General features: G+C 37.7%; 1 protein-coding gene across 8 annotated transcripts in view; it reads left to right on the top strand.

Moving 5' to 3' along the window:
* The first annotated feature begins 1,726 nt into the window (after positions 1-1,726).
* Positions 1,727-14,203, top strand: part of LOC105226808 (uncharacterized) — a 161,044-nt gene continuing 148,567 nt past the window's right edge. The window contains exons 1-2 of one of the 8 annotated variants that reach the window (XM_049448995.1): positions 1,727-1,932; positions 6,782-7,226. The gene's annotated coding sequence lies outside the window, so the exon portion shown is untranslated. The other 7 variants (XM_049448999.1, XM_049448997.1, XM_049448994.1 and 4 more) reach the window with 7 other exon arrangements.

Below are 14,203 nucleotides of genomic sequence, written 5' to 3'. Positions count from 1 at the left end.
ACATACATACATAAGTACATATAAACATATAGATAAGTGTCTGCATGTAGTTGTTATCAGCAAGAGGTCAACGGGAGATTAGAGAGTGAAAGAAATCGATTAACACTGAAATACATAAATTAAATTTCGTTTTGTATTCTCCAGACGGCTCTTATTGAAAACTCATATCGCTCGAATGCCTATCAACGTTGTTGGTGTAGTTCGGCTGCAGGCATCACAAATATTTATGAGCACGAAAATACACCGTTATATATGTGGGTGTGTATTTGTAGTTATAAATTAATAAACAAACGATTAATTCGCTCACGATTCTCAGTAGTTACCAATTCGTTATACTCATGCGAAACAGCTCTCTCTCTCACAACCACCTTGCCTCATGGAGATTTATTGAAATTAAAAAGCTTCACTCTCTCACTTTTTCCGCTTTAGAAGCGAGCCTTCGTTTGTGTATATGAGAAAAAGTTTTCGTAGAGAGATGAGCTTTGGCATTGCGTGTAGTTACTAAATGAAAATTTCTAAGTTCCGAGAGCGAAACACACACACAGACGAGTATACCTGTATAAGTATGCGGATGTGTTAAACAATAACATTGGGAACTGTGTTTAAGCGAGCATTACGATTTCGTTTATTTTGTTGTTGTAAAATGTGATTACACTGAAGAAAAATAAACAGAACTAACGCAGTATATGTATATATTTTGAAATTTTTAGGAAAAATATTTGGCGACCTCTCGGAAAATTTATGCGCCCGCGTTGACAAGAAAACTCCTTACAGGATCATCTAAAGCTTTAGTTAAAACTCTAACTTAAAACTTGCATGAAAGAAACAAAAAATATGAAAATTGAATTTTTAGCAGATATTTTTACAAAATATATAAAAATTTCACTGAATATTTCTCGACATTTTTTTCATATGGTTGAAATAGTTGAAAAAAGTCCTTCGTCCAGGTCTTTAACAAATCTATCTCAAAGACCTGTGTAAAATTTAACGAAGATCGGTTGAGTAGTTCTCGAGAAATCTTGCCAACCGACTTCAAAATACAGTTTCGTGAAAAACGCGTTTGAAGACGGCCTTTTACCCTAGCTACCCTCGAGCGCACAAGTTCTCAAGGCTGTATCTCCGAAACTATTACTCGGATCAACTTGAAAATATAGGAAAATATTCTAGAGATGTTGAAGAATTTAATAAGACAATATAGAAAATCGATGAGCGGAGTGTAAAAAGGTCTTCAAGGATTAGAAGGCATATGCCGAGCGTTATAGGTAGCTTGGTTCAATATGAATAGGGCCAATACTTACAATATTATATTTTAGTCTTTCTAAAAGATCCGATCCGTTATTTACCGTGTAACGTGCAATACCAAAACTGAAATGAACCAGACATCGCTGCCTTCGAAGCAACGTCAATGCGAGTGTAAACTAAAGAGCGTGTATGTCACTAAAGCAACGTTAAATACTCAGTTGGCTCTGTCCCGGTGTTTTCCGCAGTCAAGTTAGTTGGGCAAATGATGGGCTCAAAAACAAACTGCTGGTATTAAATTGGCATACATGTGTCGCGCATATATACAAACTCGTACAAGCATGTATGCTATGTAGACAGAAGAATCACTAAAACGGCAACAACACATGCACATACGCAACACATACACATAGGCACATACACAGTCAGCAATGTTCCGCGTTGACTAGATGGCACATTGCGGTGCTTTTTGACCAAGCGAAAAATCATAGGCCAAACAGTTGATATCGGAACTTGCTGGCATTTGGTTGTGGAGTGCGCGTTGGTACAACTACTCAACGTTTTTTCGTACGTACGCCACCACGAAACGAGTACGAGTGTTTTACATGTGCACCAGTGAAGCAAACTCTCGAAACGACGAAGGCGAATTATATACAAGTGGATGCGCGCGCGATTTCTCTCTCTGAATTTTCAGTGAGTGGTTAGTTTTTTGGTGGAGCTCATTGAATTCTACCACACGAAAAAGAAAACAATTTAGCAATATTTTCGTGAATTCAGAAAAAGTGAAAAAATTTTGTGAAAAATAAAAATTTGGCACATTGGCAATAGTTGACAACAGTTTTGACCGAAAAGTATATAAATTTCGTTAAAGAATTAAATTAGCGAAGCGCGAAGAAGGCTGCGTGCAGACGAAAAAAGCTGAGTGGCGTGAATTAGTAGGCTAAAGTTGTTGTTAGTTTCCTCTTGCTGCTTGTCTACTTGTATTTTGATGAAGATACACAAGTCTCCACAGACGTCACAAGTGCTCCATGATAAAGTGGCCAAAGCAATAAGAATAAATAATAATTCAAAAATAGAAATGTGAAAAGATGGCAATAAATCTGATATTTAGCCATCGGTACCAGCTTTCTCAACAACCCGTGTTGTTGTGGCTATTTTGAGTTTTCATTTCTTTCAATACCCATCATCATTTGATTGTTTGCATTTGCTATTATGCTTTTGTCTTCCTTTTGGCTGCCGATGCCAAGTGACCCAAAAGTTTTGTGTTTGCTCTTGCTTTTCGGCTGCTTGAGAAAGTGCGCGTTGAATTGGTGAAAATTTCTCAATAAAGCAGGCATCGACCAGCCACAATAAGAATCAAATTGAAATTGCAGAAAAACACCGCCAACAATAAAAACAATTAACAGCACATCGAGTAAAAGGTGTAACAATTGGCCATTTGTTTGTTTGGGTAAGCCCGTCGACGAGCTAATGAAACCAACCAAAAATAAACTTTTGCTTGCAAGAACTTTTTCGTGGCATTGGTGACAGCCAAAAGAAAAGCAGCGAGCAGCAGTCTTACTTGACGTAGCTAGAGAAATCAGCGTGTGTTTGAAAGTAATGGCATAAACAAGTCGAAATTGAAAATAAAAATATTTGCTTTATAGTGCGGCGTTTATTTAGACTTTTATAGCTTTTCCTGTAGTGCCTTTCTATTCACTTTACTCACACTATTTTGGCGTGTTTACTTTGGGTGGCTGAATGGGTGGTGGCGTCGGTGGCCGCGCACTTACCGCAAAGCGCGCCGATCACTGCCACTGTCACTGCCACTGTCAACTTGACGGCGAGTGGTGTGACGCCAACACGCCGCGCACTTTCGGCTGCCAAACATTAGAGCCAGCACATGGGTGAGTGTGTGTGTGCATGTGAGTGACTGCTGTTGTTATGGTTTTCGGCTGGTTCGCCATTCATATTTAATTGCTGCAAAGAAATCAATGGACGCCGAGCGTTTCAGTGCTGCAAAGCAAAAATAATCGACAGAAAGTTAAAAGTGCTTGCAGTGGCAAAAAAGAACAAACGCTTAAAGTGAAATGTGAATAATTTAGTGAGACTTATGGTACAAAAATGTATGTGCGCTGTTTAATTACATATGGTGAGCTAGTCACTTTTTTTATTATCCAACAAACAATTGGCTTGCGCTATTTTTAGCAGCTCCTTAACACATGCCAGCCACTCAGCCAGCCAGCAATTTGTGAAATTGAAAGCAATTTTGGTTATTATAGTGCTTTTATGGGAAGTTTGTGTGCATACATACGGCAGATAGCAGTCGCTCACGTTGAGCTGACAGACCCGTCGCACTGTCTTATCAATTATCCAATAAATGTCAGTGCCACCGGTCAGTGCGACAACCGGCTGACGAGAGTTTTGCATTTCGGAACACTAAACTATGTACATACAACATAAGCATGTATATATGTATATATGTCTACACAAGTATGTTTATATGTATGTATTTATGTGCAGGTGCATGGGCAGAAAAATATTTTTATTTATTTACGGTACATGCACGTGTTTATGTGTGTTTTCGTTTAGTGGCATTTAGCAGGCAGGCGGACTGATTGACAGACAAGTAAAGCGACTTAATAACATTTCGGTTGTGGCACTGATAAAAGTACCGTTATGTGATACTATATATTCATCATATAAATAGTCATATATGTATGTGTGAGTTGCTTATATACATACATACATACCTACATTCACACCTACGTGCCCACATGCTGGTGCATTTGACAAAGCCGTGATATCAGTCTTGGCTTTAAGCGCTTGAAATGTTACTTTCATATAATGACATCTCTACACTTGTCTATTTTTATGCACATTGATTTATGATTATGAATTTTTCCTTTGATAAAAGTATCAATTTCCGTTCGCCGCTCTTCTTTTATTGATTATTTTGTTCGGCTACATTTAACAACGCATAGTGACAATCCCAAAAAGGGCTATTGCAAAAGAAAATTTTTGAAAAATGTGCAAGGTCAACAAAATAAGCACACACCGACAGTAACAGGACGAAAAAATTTGATCGAAATAATGTCTACTAAAATTTTCTATGCATAATTAATATAAAAAGCAATTTGTCATTGTCGATAGGAAATAAAGTGCAACAAATTAAATTAATTAATAAATCAATAACAATTTTATTAAAGAACAACGCAAGTTCAAATTCCTCAATTATTATGTAAATATGTATGTATGTAAATATACTATGCACGTTTGTAGTAATCAAATTGTTATAATTCGCTATGCATATGCGAATGTATGTACATACATATATTATTTCGCCAACTTTGTCCTCGTTCACTTCATAAAGAACGCAAGCTGCAAGCAATTAAGCAAAAAGTGTTCAGTGAAAATGATATAAAATGAAAATTCAGAGATTCAAATGTTAAAATAATATCTGAGCTGCTCAAATGTGCGTCATGCTCTTCGATCGACGATCGAAACGGGTTTCATTCCAATGATTGTTGACTGGTTCACATGCCAAACTCATAAACCCATATCTAATCGGTAATTTTAAAGCTTTCCATGAATCTGAGACCAGAATTCGCACGATCAAGCATGTCCAAAGGGACCTGTTTACGGTTCTAGTTTTGAAAGACATTCAGCTTTATCGGTGCGAGTCGAGCCAGAACGCGTGTCATACCCAAAATATCCACCAAAATCATTCCATTGCACTCGGGAGAGATGCCGAGCTCTCTTACCATCTCTTCAACACTTGTCCGACGATTTTCAAGCACCACATCCTTCACTTTTTAATATTTTCATCAGTTGAAGCGGTCGAAGGTCGCTCAGTACGAGCCATGTCTTCACTGATCTCTCAACCGTCTTTGAAGGCTTTGTGCCACTTGTAGGCTTGTGTTCCTAAAAAACTAAGTCATCGATCCAACATTCCCAACAATTTCGCATACGAAATTTGGTTGAAAATAAGACAAAATCTTTGTTCGATACTTTTATCCGGGGTACAGTTAAAATATGCGTATGGGATGATATAAAAAAAAATATTTTTTAGAAAATTTCACAATAATCACAGTTATTGCTAGTATTTTGCTATATTTCACATACATACATATGTTTTAACTCTCATGCTTCTATTGCTCACTTCTCTAAATAATATAAGTATGTATGCATAATATTTATATTTCTGGTTCGATAATAAAATGTATGAATAAATCATAGATTGCATTAATAAAATACGCGCTATAAGCGCTTTATTGTCAACAATACGGTCGGCTGTTCGTGGATACGCGTTCGTGCATTAATATTATATTTAGGTATTTCCCAAGTTAATACTTTCCCACCGTTATACCGCCGAAATTGGCACTTCAAATTGGTTTATTTCTAAATCTATATACATACATACATATGTGCATATGTAAGTATGTATGTGAATATGTGTACTTTCCATAAAAGCAAAAATATTTATAAGCTAGATTTTACATGCCGACACTTTTGCACTTATCTGCATATGTTTATATGTAAGTATATATAAATGTATATAAATACATACAATATTAATATAAATGCATTTATATAAGTTTGCATTACTGCGCTCGAAAGTTCCCTGTAATTTTGTAAAATTATAAATGCAGTCGCTATTGCAATTTGTGCCGTCAATTGCAGTGCTCAGGCATGCTCAGGCAGGCACAAACATGCATTACGTTGTTATTGTGTTGTTGTGCTTACATTGATATGAATGCACTTTTTGCATCGTCCCTTGTAATCGGTCTTGTTGATGCACTCGCATTTGCATACGAACACACATACTCATATGTGATATTATTTTCAGTTAATCCGAGGCGAGATTAAATAAATTGGTTTGATTGTTTTGAGTGTTTTCTTGTGCGTGTTTATTAAAAATAATTTCCTTATCAGCAAAGTGCCCAAACGAATCGACCTTAAACAATTATAAATAAACACAAACGCACATAGATACATATTTACTTCAATGCTCGCAATAAAGCGACGGTGTGTCTTCGTTTCTTTTACTACGATCTCTTTGTTAATAGGCATAAATCCATTAACAAATTCATTGTTGTTAGATGACTTCGTTCGCCTATGTTTTGTTTCTCTAAACGAGTTCTTACGACAACACATATTTCGGCGATTATTCGGCGTTTAGCTGGAATGTCAATGGCTTTTAGGCGAGTCAACCAATTCATAGTTTGGGTAAAGATAAGCGAATGCATGAAGTTATCTTTGGGCTCGGGTCGACAAAAAACATGATAACAAAAGACGAGAAGAAGCACCGCTTCGGATACAATGAGTTGTGCTCGCTCCGTTAATCATATGAAAAACGTATAAATCCGCAAATGTTTATGTGCAGTGATGCGCCTATTCTCACGCCACTCCTCTTTTCGACTACATGCGATTGTCTTGTGATTTATGTGTAGCGTAAATATTTGCTTGAGCATTTTTTAACGTGCAGCAAATTGAAGAAAATATTCGCAATGAGAAGAATACATAAGTAAATGCTAGGAATTAACAAGTGTAATATTTTTAGCGATAAGCAGTGTGTATGTAAACACCGTCGCACGCACACCCTCACACACACGGACAGTGCAGTTAAGCGCGTGTGAGTACTTGATACGGCAGCGCTATTTGCGATTTTAATTCACATACAGCAGCCGCAATTAAATTAGCAGCGGCTATAAAGTGTGCGAGTGCCCCTGAAAGTGTACGAATTGATTGCGCGAAAATTGAGAATAATAATAAGCAATAACAAGTAATAATAACAAAAAGTGCAGAGTACTTGTCTGTATGTATTGGCTGGACTCGGCATTATCAGTGTTTCGCAAAAGTTGAAGTGTCGTTGTGTGTGCGAGCAAATCTGTGGAAATTGCAATTATTCAGCAAGTGCTAATTAAATTAGTTGCAACCAGAAGTTCAGCGGAATTTGCTGTGGGAGCTGTTAGCGCTGGAATACAACCGAAAATACACAACTGAAGGTGAGTTTTCCTAGAATTGCGCACATTTTATGTAAATAATAATTGTGTAAATAACGAATATCATTTAAAAGCAATAAAAAATGTAAATAATTCAATAAAAATATTGAAACTTAAACTTAAAGCACAAGCACGCTAATCAGTTAGGAATATTTTAGAAGTTCGTTGAAGTGAAGAAGTGTTTGTTTAAAGATAAGTTCCGGAATTGGTGGTTCTTACCAAGCTCTCGCAAATTTTAGCGATACTTATACTTATGATTAAACGGTTACGTATACGCGATTGCCATGAGAAAGGTGGACCAACCAGGTCTTCTAACAGGACCAACCAGGTCTGTGGCATCCGAAGAATGTGTGTTCAGCATCGTCTTCTGTCACGTCGTTGAATAGGCGTGACGGCTCTTCGACTTTTCCCATTATGTAAAGGTCCTCTTTGAGGAATCCTTGACCGGATAACAGCTAGGTTGTTAACTTCTCCAAATTGACGGCTTGTCCATAAATTTATTAGTCTAGCCGTCCTTCTGCCGCGACTCTCATTCTCCCATCTTCGTTTCCACGTTGTTATTTAATCTTTCTTTATTTGTGCTATTGCGACCTTGTTATTTTCGGATGTTTTCTTTAGCTCCCACAGCTTTTTCCCTTCGTATCCCAGAAGGTCAATTGGGACATTAACGCTTATAACTAATATTGCGTCGCCTGACACTGTTTGATAGGCTTATGGAACTCTGAAGGCTGCGGTGCGGTGCGCTCTGGTTATTACCTTACGCTGGCTTTCCTTTTTGATTACATCTGCCAAGAGCTCAGCTCCGTATAATAGGACGCTGTTTGCGTCGACATTAGAAGCTTTCTTGGCTGGGGCCCCCTATGTTGACCATTAGTCTGCTAAGTTGGGAAGTGATTTTTGTTGCATTTCCTGCGGCGTGATGGATTTATATCATAGAGGGTTAGTCTGAGGTACAGTCTTACGCCTATGTAGTTTACTACTTTTTGTGTCCCAAGAATATCCGTAGTCGTTTACATACTAATTTCGAGAATTATGTGTTTATTTGTTAGTAGCAGTAGCTCTGTTTTTTCTGTAGTGAGCTGGAGGTTGTGTGAGTCGAGCCATTCTTGTGTCCGTATCATGAGCTGATTAAGTTTTCCTCGCGTCTTCTGCGTCTCGTGTTGCAATTACTGCTGCAATGTGGTCTGCGTAACTAAGATAAGTACGATTCGTCTGGCATTATGAGGGTTAGTTTAGCGGCGTAGCTGATATTCCACAAGTCTGGGCCTAGAATGGATCCTTATGCTGTCTCTGACGTGACCGATATCTCATCAATCTCAATAAAGCTATATTTTTATACCCTTTTGTACTATGAAAAATGCAACTGTGAAAGGTATTATAGCTTCGTTGATGCCGAAGTTAACGATTCTTGCTTTTAACAGCTCTTGAGAAATTTTCTTTTCTGTGAATGTAAATAAATACCTATTTGCTCAACCACAAGCTTAAAGGCTTACAATTAACTTGCATCCCACACACTATAAACTACTTATTACCCAAAGAACTTAATTACTTTCTGCACACTTTGACTCTGTCCTTGTCGATTTCTTCAATATATAGTACGAGTATATAATATAAGGAACAAATCAACTCCTACATATGACTGTAAATATAATGCAAACGTATGTACTTATGTGTAACATACTCTTCAATGGGTGATTATAATACATATACTAGATAAAGGTTAACTTAGTATTAGCAATGTCCTTATAATAATGCAGATTATTAATTAGAATTGACTTAGCCTGGATTTCGTAATCCGAAAGCGAACAGAAATAGTAATAAAGTATAAGTTTTGTGGGATTGAACCTGCTCAAAGAATATATCAACAATATTTACGATCTATGATTTCCGACCGGCGTTTGAAGAACGCATGCAACCTAAAAATTATCATACGAAGAATATCAATTTTTCGAAAGAGTGTATTGTCACTAAACGGATTTCTTTTTATGTTATTATTTTCTTAAGAACATTCTTAATTTTTTCAAAAAAATCCTTAGGTCCCTCATTTATCTTGTTAATTTGCACAGTGCAATGACACGTTTTACAATCTACGAGTCAATTAAAGTGTTTAAAATTGGTATAATCAACAATTATAATCAAATCAATGAATAATAAAAGACTCTATATGGGTATTTAGCTCTCCAAATGGAGGCTCCTAATATACATATCTACATACACTCATATATAACGGGTGATTTTTTTGAGGTTAGGATTTTCATGCATTAGTATTTGACAGATCACGTGGGATTTCAGACATGGTGTCAAAGAGAAAGATGCTCAGTATGCTTTGACATTTCATCATGAATAGACTTACTAACGAGCAACGCTTGCAAATCATTGAATTTTATTACCAAAATCAGTGTTCGGTTCGAAAATTTTTTATCGACAAATTTTGTTCAGCGATGAGGCTCATTTCTGGTTGAATGGCTACGTAAATAAGCAAAATTGCCGCATTTGGGGTGAAGAGCAACCAGAAGCCGTTCAAGAACTGCCCATGCATCCCGAAAAATGCACTGTTTGGTGTGGTTTGTACGCTGGTGGAATCATTGGACCGTATTTTTTCAAAGATGCTGTTGGACGCAACGTTACGGTGAATGGCGATCGCTATCGTTCGATGCTAACAAACTTTTTGTTGCCAAAAATGGAAGAACTGAACTTGGTTGACATGTGGTTTCAACAAGATGGCGCTACATGCCACACAGCTCGCGATTCTATGGCCATTTTGAGGGAAAACTTCGGACAACAATTCATCTCAAGAAATGGACCCGTAAGTTGGCCACCAAGATCATGCGATTTAACGCCTTTAGACTATTTTTTGTGGGGCTACGTCAAGTCTAAAGTCTACAGAAATAAGCCAGCAACTATTCCAGCTTTGGAAGACAACATTTCCGAAGAAATTCGGGCTATTCCGGCCGAAATGCTCGAAAAAGTTGCCCAAAATTGGACTTTCCGAATGGACCACCTAAGACGCAGCCGCGGTCAACATTTAAATGAAATTATCTTCAAAAAGTAAATGTCATGAACCAATCTAACGTTTCAAATAAAGAACCGATGAGATTTTGCAAATTTTATGCGTTTTTTTTTTAAAAAAAGTTATCAAGCTCTTAAAAAATCACCCTTTACTGATGTAGTGATTTACAGTTCTCTTTGCCGGTAAATAGCTTAATTACATTTGCTTACTCAACACATTGCAATTATAAGTAGAATATAAGTGTGTAACGACACTGCTTCGGAGTCAATGGCGTCACTGCTCCTCTGTTTTATCGCCGTCTGTGATGTCTGAGCACCTCAAGCGGTTCCCAACACTTCAACAGATTCGAGCCATTGTGCCGCATGGGCTTTGTTCATGGCAGGCCTGGGAAATACCGCTACGTAATTGTGTGCCATTGTCCTCACAGCGGACGGACAGCACGACGTAAGCACATGTGCGACAGATTGCCACATGGATGCATGCATACGCATACGTACTACATATACATACATATGTAGGTGCAATGTTGAGACGGTGTGTTTCTGAATTGTATGCTCATGTCTATTAGAAGTCGCTTGATTCTTCCTTTTTGAATATTGCGAAGCATTTCAGCTCATTTAAAGGTACTTATTTGTGTATATACATATGTATATGTACATCACTTTGATTTATTTCTCGTCACGACTCGCTTGACGCAAAGCGTGTCATTTGGCAACTAAAGCAGGAAAGTATCAAACCCGTAAAGCCGCGCCCTCCATCATTTGCACTTTGATAAGTTTACTTCGTTTCTTTTCAACCGTGTCAACTCCTAATAACTCCATCCATAAGTCTCTAGTATCATAGGTATTGTGGCTCCAATTTCCATTGTTGCTGCAACTATTGTTCATTACGGCAGCTAAGCGGCTATTTCCTTTCTTCTGTCCTCCTTCCGCGACACGCGAACCGGCCTTCAATGAGCGTGTCGGCTCGTTAGTTACAAACCAAAAAAGTATTTACCTTCCGCTACACTTTTTGTTTATAGTCTTTATCGTTTGATCGACTGTTTGACAGTCCAAAAAAGAAGAAAAGCGAAGATTTCTTTTACGATTCGTTGTGTTGGTAGCCTCGTGCCGAATGTTGATACTCGCTTTTAATTGTAATGTTTCTTCGATTACAATCAACAGTTATTTCTGCGTATCTGCTCTCCATTTTTAGTATAGCATCTCTTTTCTTTATTACTAGGTCGTTCGAACTTTTGTAGGAAATCATTTTGTCTGCTATTTTTAATGTCAGGTATTTCTTGTTGCTCAATTCCGTTATAAAAGTTGGTCAAATTATACCCTCATATATGTATATACTTGTATGTATGTATGTGAGTGCGCTTGCTGTCCATGATATAATTTTAAGGGAAAAGAGAACACAACTATTTGCTTCGTTCCGTCTATCCAAAGTCCTAGAGCTATTTGTCGTGAGACTTCGGGCTATTTCATTCCTTTCCTTTCTTTTTATTCGCGTCACAATTCTGCTTTAATTCACTTAAGATGGCAAAGTGTGGAAAGAAGCAAGGAAAGCTGCGAAGAAATGGGGAAAATTAATAAGTGTGTGTCTTACTAATGTTGACTTTTGGTGCAACCATATGTGCATATACTTATATATGTAGCACGTGTGCTGTAATGCCGTAATGCAACTTAGTCCGTTCTATTGACGTTGGTGGCGCACTCAACTTCTAAGCTGTGTAAGTCGGTTAAGTGCGTGGCTTAAGTGCCTGGGTGGCTGGTGAATGTGGGCGTGTTATTAAATAAATAGTTGTAAGTGTGTGCGTGTGTGAAATTTATATAATGATAGTGTTAGTTATTGAATATGTATCAAAGAGTTGTTGTTGCTGCTATAATGGGGTGTGCTCATCTGTGAAATATCTACTGCTCTGTATATTTCCACTCGCTGGACAACTAAGAGCATACTTGTATTTGTAGTTGTAATGAAAGCCATTAAGTGGGTGTTGTCTGGCAACAAAATAGTCTTCCTCTAGGTTTAATATTTGTTTGATTAAAATGTATATAAAGCATAAAAATGTAGTTTTGCAGAAGTAGATAAATTCGCTGAAAAATATAAAATATATTGGTAGTCGAAAAAGTCTTTTCGTATTTGTAATCAAACTTCAAGCTATTTTTTATATTTATATTGAACTTTAACGAACCAAATACATAGCATTTCGGTCGACTACTTTTTGCCATTTTTCCGCTAAAGAGATTATTCCATCAGTATAAAACTTTTCTAGTTTCTCGACGAAAGACTTCGACAATTCATTTTCACAGGCTTCTCTAGAAGCCAACTTTACTCCATTAAGGGAGTTCTGCATTGACCGAAATAAATGGTAGTCCGATGGCGCAAAGTCAGAGCTATGTGGTGGATGAATCAAAACTTCCCAGCCAAGCTCTCGCAGTTTTTGCCGATTTAGCAAAGATGTGTGTGGTCTAGCGTTGTCCTGTTGGAAGACGAAGCCCTTTTGTTGATCAGTTCTGGCCATTTATTTCCCAGTGCTTGCCTCAATCTCATCAGTTGTTGACAGTAAAATGTAGAGTCAATCGTCCGATCAGGCTGGAGCAGCTCATGGTGGATGATTCCTTTCCAATCCCACCAAACACTCAGCATAACCTTTCAAAGCGTCAGTTCTGGCTTTGCGACCCATTTGTTGAGATGGACCACGTTGGAACCATGATCTTTTTCGCACATTATTGTCGTATTTGATCCAATTTTCGTCTCCTGTTACCATTCGCTTCAGAAATGGTTCGATTTCATTTCGTTTCAGAATCGCAGACATTAATTCGGTCCCTTAAATTTTTCACGGACAATACCCAAACATCATTGGTTCAGAACCGTTTGATGATGAATGTTAAGTTCCTTAGCGAGGTCATGGCTGCTTATGTCCTGGTCCATCATTTCCATAATTTCATCGTCTTTTTCAACGAAAGGTCTAGAAATTAAAATCTCACCTTTCCAACACTATATGGTTTGACACAATGTGTGTTTTTTTCGACTATATTCTAGCTCGTGAACCGAGAAAAATTCCAAAATTAAGTTAGACTTTAAATATACCTCGCTTTAATAATAATGTCCAAATTTGAAACAATCGATGAAGCAGTTTCGGTCCACAGGCAACATTAATATATATTAAAAAAATCATACATATCTACTGCTTTTATTGATAGATATGGATGTCCTATAATGTATGTTTATTTTGTTATTGCAATAACTGTCAAACATCTGCATTGAAATCCAGGACAACTATTTGATTTCCGCTCTTCTCTTCAGTCTTAGCAAATTGACAATGTTTACATTTGGAAACATTTGACGTTTGTCGCGCAGGCGCCAGGTACCAAGGAGTCCAACTAACTGAGAACCAATGTGATGAAGGTAAATTAAGCTGAGAGAGTGAGATATTCTGGTTAATTTTGCAGTGAAAATTCACAATCGAAATCAGTATTTTGAAAATATGCTATGAAATTTATTCAAATTCTACTCTCACTTTGCAATCATCCGTTCCATGGATTCCATGCGAGAGCTCTTTTTAACTGTTCTCTCTCTCTCTCTTTTACACCCAAACACTCTAACTCGCGCGCATTTTTGTTTACAGAGCATTCTCTGAGTCTTTGCAAAATCTCGGCTCTTTGAAAACAGCAGTATGCGCTCTTTTGTCTCTCAAGCTTTCCAAAGTTTATCCTTTGCTGTCTATTTCTTGCCATTTTCGCGCTTTCTTTTTCAGCATGCTTCAATGCACACTGCCAGCAGGCCAGCGAAAGTTTCCCTTTAAAGCTCTGTTCGTTTTCTCATTTCATTCGCACCCTTTTCGTCGTCCTTAAACGCCATTCATGCGCGCACACACACACCCACTTGTAGCGCTTCTAAACCAGTGTGAGCTTTCAAGGCTAATTACTTGTGCCAAACGTTTGGCATTTGAACTTTAATCAAAATACCCGGAAGGCAGTGAGTC

The sequence above is a fragment of the Bactrocera dorsalis genome, chromosome 2 (genome assembly GCF_023373825.1).
Source record: "Bactrocera dorsalis isolate Fly_Bdor chromosome 2, ASM2337382v1, whole genome shotgun sequence".
In the NCBI taxonomy this organism is placed as follows: Eukaryota; Metazoa; Arthropoda; class Insecta; order Diptera; family Tephritidae; genus Bactrocera; species Bactrocera dorsalis.
The sequence above is the reverse complement of the archived record's forward strand: the minus strand, read 5'-3'. Positions and strand labels throughout refer to the sequence as shown.